Source organism: Vitis vinifera, chromosome 3, assembly GCF_030704535.1.
Source record: "Vitis vinifera cultivar Pinot Noir 40024 chromosome 3, ASM3070453v1".
NCBI lineage: Eukaryota > Viridiplantae > Streptophyta > Magnoliopsida > Vitales > Vitaceae > Vitis > Vitis vinifera.
In genome coordinates this window covers 18097786-18107500 of record NC_081807.1, presented here as the reverse complement: position 1 = coordinate 18107500, position 9715 = coordinate 18097786, and positions in this window count along the sequence as shown.

Below are 9715 nucleotides of genomic sequence, written 5' to 3'. Positions count from 1 at the left end.
TTCAGGAGGAATTCCATAGCACTATACAAAAAGGCTGCGAAATTCTCGCAACAAAAGGCTGATTTCGCAACACTTTGGAGTGATCTGCTTGCAATGGCTGTAACTACTTCGTTTCAACTCCGAATCGCGCACCGTTTGAAGCATTGGATTCTTGACTTCCTGAGCTTTGAAATGATATATAGAATGTAGAAATGGACTTCGGGAAGTGCTCCAAAAGTACGAAAGAAGACTGCAGCTAGCTTTCCTCTGTTTTCTTCACTCTGTTTTTCCTCTCTCCTTGCTTCTCTCCTTGCATACTTTGAACGACTTTGGCAAAGGGATATGGAGCTCCAAAGCTTGGTTCTTCATGAATTTGAGCTCTTCATTGCTTTGCCATGGATTCCAAATAACTCTCCTCAATCTTGGATTGTTTTGGTGATCAAATTACTAACAAAAACACCAAAACTTACACAATTTGATTAGAAATGATTGCAAGGGTCCTTAACATGTTAATTGGGTTAAAAGGCAATAACTACTACTCAAAAGTGTTTAAAAGAGTTAATTACAAGCTATGAAATAACACTTTTTGAGTAGTAATCAGTGGTAATCTTGTGACATGGAAAAGTAAGAAGCAGAATGTCGTCGCTCGTTCAAGTGCAGAAGCGGAATTTAGAGGTATGGCTCTAGGACTTTGTGAGGCATTATGGCTAAGACTCCTCTTACAGGATTTAGGTTACCTATCTAGGCAACCAATCCGATTGTTTTGTGACAATAAAGCCGCATGTGACATTGCTCATAATCCAGTATAACATGATCGTACAAAGCATGTCGAGGTGGATAGATTTTTCATTAAGGAAAAGTTAGATGATAAGATTGTGGAATTGCCTAAGATTCGATTAGAAGATCAATTAGTCGATATCCTCACCAATGCTGTTTCAAGTCAAGTGTTCTCAAATTTTTTAGACAAGTTGGGCATATGTGACATTTATGCACCAACTTGAGGGGGAGTGTTGAGATATTAGGAATGCTTTCCTTATATAATTCTTTTCTTATATCATTTAGTGTTGAGATATTAGGAATGTTTAGATATTAGGAAAGTTGAGATATTATGAATATTGAGATATTAGGAAATTTGAGATATTAGGATATTAGTTGTTATTTTCTTATATCATTCTTTCCCATTCTTAGAATGGTGATTACCCTCTATATATACTTTGTACATGAACGAATGAAAGAATGAATGAAAAAACTACTATTTATCAATTTGAAGATGTTGATCCGGTCAATCGTGTCTTACAGAATAAGATAGCTTCTCCACAAACACATGACTCACCATCTCCCATTTCTGCGCACACTCCCACTAATCTTCTATCTCTAGCCGTCTTGCAGGCATAAAAAATCCCTGATTAGTTCTATTTCCTTTCACTTCCAAAAGCTTGGTTTCTAACTGTTATGCACTTCTTCTCTTGAAAAAACTCCCAAGGCATATTCTGGAAAAAGAATGAAGGAGAGCTGCAATTAGTGCTTGAAAATGCTAGAAAAGAAGTAAGCCTCGTGCGAAATGGCTGCAGTGTAAGAAAGGCTGTTTCCTGCAACTATATCAGAATTACCTATTGCAGTCCCCGGTTATATCACTATTCCCCAGTGAAATCTTCAAGTTCAATGCTTTATTACCTCTACTTATCCAAGAATTTAGGCCTTAAATTTTGCTGGCATTCTGGAAACGGTATTTTAATTGCCCTGTCTTCAAACAACCAAACCCAAATGTCTCACTTGGGTGAAAACTCTACTATTCATTTCCAGAATCCACACTAACTACCCCAAAAGAAGAAGAGGAAGCAGATGGAATGTCAGAGGTTGAAGTTGAGGAAGCAGGACAGAGATAGATATCTCGTGTCAGTAAGCACTGGATGAGGGTTGTTGGTGAAACTCTCTGTTCTTCTCCTTCAATAACCAGCAGCTTGGGTTGGAGTTGAAGAGCTTTAGGGGGATGAATCCCATTTCAAATGGGTGCTATAACAATTGCTCCATAAAGTAAGCAACCATGCAGGTGATGGTAGGTTCTGATATGAGTTTGTTAGCAGTACGATGCATTAATTTGATATATAAATATAACTTATTTCAAGACTTTGAACACAATACACTTTCAAAAATAAGCAACAAATAGGAATATTCAGAACTCTTAACATATTAGTATTATGATTTCTAACGAAGGTGGAGGATTAATCTCACTCTCCTTCAGCCATCTGGGCAAGAAGAGAATAGTGATATATGTTATTTTCTCAGTATATGCATTCCAGCAGACTAGTTAAATTCTATCCAATAAACATCTTCAATTGAAAGAGGAAATTACTCTATTCAATCCAAATACAATCACAAAGCAAAATTCTATAATATTCACTCCCACAACACCATTGTGTTCATGATACCCTGATTCTACAATTCATACACAAGTTACCGAATCTACTAACAAGTACACTACAGTATACAATTAAGGTTTGAAAGACAAGAACTTATCATCAATGGTAGAACAGAATAATGAGCAGAATGGATGGAAACCCAATTCGAAATGAGCTCTATAAATTGTTGCAACTGAGAACTGCCCTCATGAATATTTGAATATCTGCTCCAATAGCAAAAACATTAAAATGGAAAGCAAAGCCCAACACGAAGTAGACCAGAACCTTCTCGCATAGCTTCTCACGACCTAATCAAACATAACAAAAAAGGGAAAAACACAATGGTGTATCAAGTTGTTGGTTACATTACGAAATCATCTCATGTAAGCATATTATAAACCAATTTTCAAGAGAGCTCTATGCAGCAATTCTGCAGAAAGAATTTTTAGACTTCTGTAGGACATAATCTCCAAATGTCGGAGAGCTTGTAGTGCTCATTTCTCTACATTCCATTCCTCCAGTTGCTCTAACTTCCATAGTTTAAGAACTCGAAACTGAGGAAAGCCTCTTAAAGAGCAAATCATGTTCTTCCCTAAATAAGATTTGGCAAACAATTTAAGACTTCTAAGGTTGGGAAGCTTATCCAATGACTGCATTGGATCTTCTACATGTCCTGAAGCTGATAAAGTGAGGTCGATGAGGCTGTATGGGAATTGGGACTTAACAGATGGATTCCTTAACCATTCGAGCAAGTAAATGTAAGAAAGATTCACAAGGCTTGCTAAAGGCTTCAATTCTAGATCCCATGGCTGATTGTTTTAATCAATAGATTTGAGCCTTAAAGATCGGAGTTGGTTCAGTTTCAGAACCCAATCAACTGCTGCCTGCAGTTGAAATGACATTACCTCCTTTTTAAATGACATTGTTAATCCCAATTTCCTAATATTTAGTAACCTGTCTAGGCCATCTCTTACCGGGGTCTCCTCATCTAAAAATAGCCCACACAATGTCTGGAGGATTGTAGGAAAATTGGTACCCTGTCCAAGCAGAAGTTTACTTTGGTAGCTCTCACTCAAATATAAGTGCTGCAATTGTTGTAGCTTCCAGATTGAATCAGGCAAATTGTTGATGCTAGTATGCTTCATGTCCAGTGTTTGAACATTCTGCAACTTGCTTATAGATGATGGGAGTATCTCGAGAAATGTAGATCTTAAGCCAAAGTACCTTAGTCGAGTTAGTTTGCCAATTGCCTCAGGTAACTTAGGTCTAAAGACATTTTCAAGATCAAGCACGAGCAGTACATGGAAGCAACCACTGGATATGCTTTGACGAAGAAAGTTTCCCACGTCTTCTCCTGGTTCGCTTTCTTTCTGAGTATCGAATGACATAAAAGAAAGCACATCTTCATAGTAAGGTGGAAAAGAAGTAGAAGTTGTGTTGTAATCACCATGAATATGATCAAAGCTTACATCTTCTTTGTCAAGATGATCAACAAGACGACGGATCCTGCTGGTGCCTAGGGACAACTTAGATCTTGTGTCAGTATGAATTCCAAGAAATGTGGCTTGTTGAGCTTTGGATAACCAATATTGTCTTAGGGCATCCGGCAATCGCACCATTTCAACATTCCTATTGAGCTTCTTCTTTGTCACTTGAACCATTCCCTGGGCTATCAACATATTCAGACACCTCTCTGCAACTCTTCTGGAGTTTCATTCTCGCCTTCTGGCTGGACCAAATCCTCTGCAACCCACAGTGCCATCAATCTTCTTTCTGGAATATCAAAATCCTTTGGAAATAAAGTGAAATAAAATAGACATTGTCTCGCCCCAAGACCCACTCCAAGGGCGTGACGGTCATTTCACACCTCAAACCCGAAGGCTTAAAGTATAATCTGACCCAAACAATCATATTGTAACTGGATGTTACCAATTACCAAATACCTGTTCAGAGTAGCGGAACAAAATCTAAAATCCTCAAAATTCAATTTCCAAATAACTTCCAAATACCAAATGATCCAAATGAACATAACTAACAGTTAAACAAAATTCAACATAAAATCCTAAGTCAAATCCTAATGATGACCATTCCTCAGCCTAGCCATCACTCCTCACCTGAACTAAGGGTACCTGAAAAATTTTCAACAATTGGGAATGAGCTCACAGCCCAATAAGGAATATTAATGCAATTCATGGATCAAATATTTTCATTTCAAATAGGAGATATCATTTTTTTTTTCTCATCAAATATCAGAGTTTCAAAAATACCAATATATTCAAATTTCAACCAACCAATTTCATATCAAATTCAAACACTTTCACATAAAATTCAATCAAATCCATTCAAGTTTCATTCCTCTGGTTATCAAATATCAAATGCCCAGTTAGGTGGGACTTTTCAAATGGGTGGTTAGCCTGAAATTGTTCCTGGTGGACGGAACCAAACACTACTAGTATTAGTAACCTCTAACCAAACCCCCAGAGGCTGAGGTCCAAATCAATTACATTCCCACCATGAAATGTAAAGGTCAACTATTATATCCCGTTGATAGGGCCGAATAGTCAACTATTATATCCCGTTGACAAGGGCCAAATAAACCAGAGTGATGTTTTTGTTCAAGTATTCAAATTTACACAACATAATATCTCCATATTTTGTGTCATAAATAAAACAAAATATTCCAACATAACATTTAGTGCAAAACAATTTGATCCATGCATGGTAACAAAGTATCATTTTATTTTCCACAATTCAAAATAACATATGAAATAATTTAATTTTATAAATATTACATTAACTTCCCTTACCTCAAAAGAAGTCCTCAAAAACTTTAGAGAAAAATAATCCTTAAAATCTACTCTTCACCTAACAAAACATAAGAGGAACAATTATTACTATTTATCTAAAATTATAGGTTTGACAATCCTAAAATTTTAGGTATTCAAATTACTATTTTTTTTATATATATTTATGAAAGGTAATTTAATCTATTCATATTTTAAAAATTAATAAATTTCTAATTCATATAAAATTGAATTTATTTATTTATTTTAAAATTTATTTCTTGGGACACAACTTAATTAAACTATAATTTATTTCAATAATTAATTTCTATGTTATTTATTAACTTGCGCTCATAATTATAATATAAAAAAAACTTTACTTCCTTTTTATTTAAAACTTCTATTCTCTCATTTTTATTTTTATTTTTATTTTTAAACATAAACTTTATTCCCAACAATACCTCATTATTGCCAACAAACAATAGACATATATATATATATATATATTAACTAACAACAGTCTTCCTCCATCCGTACACACACCCACACCCCATATATATATATATATATATATTATATTATTATTATTTTTTTCATTCTCCAATTCCAATGAGCACACGCGTCCTCCATTTTTTTTTCTTTCTCCAATTCTATAGTGTGCACACAAGTCTTCCAGGTTTTTTTTTTTTTTTTTCTAAAAGCTTAAGAATTTCCAATTTCCAACAATAAATCAAAATCTTAAAATTTTCACTATTTTGATATTAAAACGAAATAAAAATAATAATAATAATAATAAACTAACCCTAATCTAAATCGAAATCTTCACAGGAATCCTTTTTTTTTTTTAGTAAAAAACTTAAGATCTCCCCAATTCCAATAATAAATCAAAATCTTAAATTTCCACTATTTGATATTAAAACGAATTAAAAAAATAATCTAACCCTAATCTAGATTTGGGGTTTTCCAAAAAATATATCTAATGTGTTTGAAATTAACTAATGAATCTAAAATAATAATCTAGGGGTTAGAAACTTACCTATAGAGGTTTGTTCTTCAAACCTTGAAATCTGACCTCAACTTCACGTTCTCTGGAAACTCTCTACGAACAGGAATACGATTCAAAAAAGAACAGGAAGAAGAGAATTTTCTATTTATACCTAGGGTATTATTCGTAAAATTACCTTTTCACCCCTCTTCTATTTTATTAAATTAATTAATTAATTAATTTAATATCATTATTAAGAATTTCCTAAATCACCCTTTAAAAAGAAAACTTGGGCATTACATCCTCCCCTCCTTAACAAAAGTTTAGTCCTCTAAACTTGACATACCTGAGTCTTGAAATAATTGAGGATGCTTTTCTCTCATCTCTTCTTCTAACTCCCAAGTGGCCTCTCGGATACTATGATTGCTCCACTGGACCTTTACCAACTTGACAACAGCATGTCGTAGTACCTTATCCATTACATCCACAATTTGAACGGGTACCTCTTCATAGGTCAAGTCCTCAAAAATTTGAATTGGCTCCAACTCCACAACATGAGAGGGATCATAAATATACTTCCTTAGAGTTGAAACATGAAACACATTATGAACCTTAGACAGGCTTGGGGGCAAGACTACTTTATATGCCAAAGTGCCTACTCTTTCTAATATTTCAAACGGACCCACAAAACGAGGACTAAGTTTTCCTTTTCTCCCAAATCTCATTACAGACTTCATAGGTGAAACTTTCAAGAACACATGATCACCCACCTCAAACTCCAAATCTCGCTTACGATGATCAGCATAACTCTTATGTCTACTTTGAGCTGCTTTTAATCTTTCTTTAATCAAAGCAACTTTTTCAACAGTCAACTGCACAAGTTCAGGCCCCAAAAGTTTCCTTTCTCCAACATCATTCCAACAGATAGGAGATCGACATTTCCTACCATGCAATGCCTCAAAAGGTGTCATCCCAATGCTAGCTTGAAAACTATTGTTATAAGCAAACTCTATTAAAGGTAAATGATCATCCCAATTACCTTGCAGGTCCAAAATACAAGCTCTCAACAAGTCTTCTAAAACCTGAATTACCCTTTCTGATTGGCCATTAGTTTGAGGATGGAAAACAGTACTAAAACTCAACTTAGTGCCCAAAGCTTTTTGTAGACTATGCCAGAATCTAGAAGTGAAACGAGGATCTCTGTCAGACACTATAGAAACTGGTACTCCATGCATTCTCACAATCTCCTTCACATAAAGAGAAGCTAAACGATCTAAAGAAAAGTTGACTTTCATAGGCAAAAAGTGAGCAGACTTTGTCAACTGATCAACAATCACCCAAATAGCATTATTACCCCCTAAGGTTCTTGGCAATCCTATCACAAAATCCATGGTAATATGCTCCCACTTCCACTCAGGAATAGCAAGTGGCTGTAAAGACCCTGCTGGTCGCTGATGTTCAACCTTCACCTATTGACACACTAAACATTGAGCCACAAATTATGCAATATCACGCTTCATACCTGACCACCAATAGTTTTGCCTCAAATCCTTGTACATCTTTGTCCCTCCTGGGTGGATTGCAAACTTGGAACAATGAGCTTCCTCTAAAAGCTCCCTCCTTAAGTCTTCATCATTTAGGACACAAAGTCTAGTCCCATCTCAAGATCTCATCATCTAACAAAACAAAATCAGGCTTACTGCCCCTCTTAACTTCCTCCATAACTTGCACTAATTGGGAATCATTCTTTTGTAAGGTCTTAATTCTCCCAACTAAGTCTGGTTGTACTCTTGCTACAAGTGCTCCTAAGCCCATAACTCGAAAGTGGACTTGTAAACTCCTCAACTCTTCAAGTAATTGCCTTTGACAGCCTCTAATAGCTGCTAGAGAACCAACTGACTTCCTACTCAAGGCATCAGCTACAACATTCACCTTCCCAGGATGATACTGAATAATACAATCATAGTCCTTAAGTAGTTCTATCCATCTTCTCTGTCTCATGTTCAACTCCTTTTAGGAAAATAGATACTTCAAACTCTTATGATCTGTGAGTATCTCACAAGTTTCACCAAAAAGAAAATGTCTCCAAATCTTAAGTGCAAAAACCACAACAGCTAACTCCAAATCATGAGTAGGGTAGTTCCTTTCATAAGGCTTCAACTGTCTAGAAGCATAAGCTACAACTCTCCCATGCTGCATAAGAACACAACTTAAACCCTGATGAGAGGCATCATTATACACCACAAATCCTCCTGAACCTGAAGGGATAGTCAAAATAGGAGCTGACACTAATCTATTCTTCAACTCTTGGAAGCTACATTCACAATCATCAGACCACTCAAACTTAACTCCCTTCTGTGTCAACTTAGTTAAAGGTAGGGCAATCTTAGAGAACCCTTCTATAAACCGCCTATAGTAACCAGCAAGTCCCAAGAAACTTCGAATCTCAGTCACAGTACTAGGTCTTCTCCAATTAGCTACAGCATCTACTTTGCCAGGGTCAACTGAGATGCCATCATTGCTTACCACATGCCCAAGGAAAGAAATTCGGTCTAACCAAAACTCACACTTCTTCAGTTTAGCATACAACTGCTTATCTCTGAGGGTCTGTAATACAATACTCAAATGGCCCTTATGTTCCTCTCTACTTCTTGAGTATACCAAGATGTCATCTATAAAAACCACCACAAACTGATCTAAATAGGGTTTGAATACCCTATTCATCAAGTCCATAAAAGCAGCAGGTGCATTAGTCAAACCAAAAGGCATAACAAGAAACTCATAGTGCCCATACCTAGTTCGAAAAGCAGTCTTGGGTACATCTTCCCCTCTAACCCTCAACTGGTGATAACCCGATTGAAGATCTATCTTAGAGAACACACAAGCACCTTGTAGCTGATCAAACAAATCATCAATCCGAGGAAGGGGATACTTATTCCTCACCGTCACCTTATTCAACTCCCTATAGTCAATGCAAAGTCTCATTGAGCCATCCTTTTTTTTCACAAATAGAATAGGAGCTCCCCAAGGTGAAACACTAGGCCTGATAAAACCCTTGTCTAATAACTCCTGAAGCTGAACTTTCAACTCCTTAAGCTCCACAGGTGCCATCCTGTATGGGGCCTTAGACATAGGACCTGTTCCTGGTACCAGATCGATAGTGAACTCCACCTCTCTCTCTGGTGGCAAGCTAGGCAAATCCTCTGGAAAGACATCAGGATACTCCCTTACTATGGGTATGTCTTCCAACTTCAAATCACTTTCATTACTCACCACACTAGCCAAAAATCCTTGGCAACCCTTCTTAAGCAAGCTACTAGCTCGCAATGCTGAGATCATATGCAGTGGTCTGTCCACATGCTTCCCTTCAAAGCTAAACTTAGGTTGACCCGGAATACTAAACGTCACCCTTTTCTCAAAACAGTCAACAGAGGCATGGTAGGAAGCTAACCAATCCATTCCTAAAATCACATCAAAATCCTGAAGGTCAAGGAGTACTAAGTCAACTGGCATTTCCCTATAACCAATCATCACAATACAATTTCTAAGCATTCTACTGGCCACAATAG